This window comes from Amphimedon queenslandica, unplaced genomic scaffold (genome assembly GCF_000090795.2).
Source record: "Amphimedon queenslandica unplaced genomic scaffold, v1.1 AMPQUscaffold_1326_Cont26662, whole genome shotgun sequence".
Taxonomy (NCBI): Eukaryota; Metazoa; Porifera; class Demospongiae; order Haplosclerida; family Niphatidae; genus Amphimedon; species Amphimedon queenslandica.
Genome location: NW_003558329.1, coordinates 1 through 1,146, shown reverse-complemented (window position 1 = coordinate 1,146; position 1,146 = coordinate 1). Strand labels below are relative to the sequence as shown.

General features: G+C 38.5%; 1 long non-coding RNA gene across 1 annotated transcript; it reads right to left on the bottom strand.

Annotated features, from left to right (window-relative positions):
- On the bottom strand, window positions 1-794 carry LOC109593482 (uncharacterized). Its single transcript, XR_002190984.1, has 3 exons — window positions 312-794; window positions 132-252; window positions 1-72 (listed from the first exon to the last, which is right to left on the bottom strand). It is a non-coding gene; the product is annotated as an uncharacterized LOC109593482 (long non-coding RNA).
- Between the last annotated feature and the right edge of the window lie 352 nt (window positions 795-1,146).

Here is a 1,146-nt window from a genome sequence, read left to right as displayed (position 1 = left end):
CTACACGTAATAGACCCAGAAAAAACTCGTGAGCATCCTCTTGTGCTCCCATTTGCCATTGAGGTAAAATAGCTAATGTAATTGTAAAAGAAAATACGACATCTACAATGATCATATTACAAATGACTTACAGTTCATGACATTGTAAGACACGAATGTGGAAGGAGAAAAAGATGGTCCAGGATCTACAAGAAGACCCACAAAAACAGCTTTAACCTCACACAAAAAAACAAGGAGATAGAAGGTTACACCCTAGCAATGATTAATAATGTTGATAAAAAATTATGTCTATTCTACATAAATATATATACCTGGTACTTTGGCATGACTAATAATACCAGAATGAAAACTCCTAGTGCAAAACAGTGCTTGTAGAACAGAGTTTGCGAAACAAGTATTCCCCAGGTTACTTAATCCAATCGGAAACCCCAGCAGAGAAGTAGCCGAAGGACATGGAACCCCAGAAATACCACTAGTCAGGGGCGTCGCTGGCCTTGAAAGATTGGTAGGGCACTAGGTCTATGCAAGAGAGAGAACCTTTTCGCGCGCGAAGCGCGCGAAAATTTTGCCGTATTTAATTAATATTCATGATGGGTGTGGTCAGTTTTGGTCGATTAATTGATTGATTGATTAACTTTTGACGCCCAAAATTCATAATGGCGTTCATTTCCAGCAATAAACTGCTTAACTACCGACTGTATTTCGTCAGTTGTTGGTGTGTGTGAAGAAGTAAGCAGTGATTGAGTCTTTCCTAGATGGTTATTAAATGAATTAACTTGAATTAATAACTAATTTTAATAAAAAATGGCTACTCTTCAAAATATTGGTGGGGCAACTGCCCTACCTGCCCCTTAGGCAGCGACGCCTCTGCTAGTATGATCAGTAACAATAGCTTGATTAGTAGCCATTGTGTCATAGACAAAAAACGAGGCAATCTAATTAAAGCGCATGCGCACTGTAGTTTTCCACCCACACAACTAATTGGATCCATTCCTGTCTCTAGACGCTTTGTGCTTAACCAAGGATCTTTGATGGTCTTTTTAGTCCTTCTAGCTATAGCAGATGATGAAAACAGCAATAGAAAAGGTAGTAAAGATATTATCCTTTCAATGACTCAACATCTAAGTACAGGATACATGAAAAGTA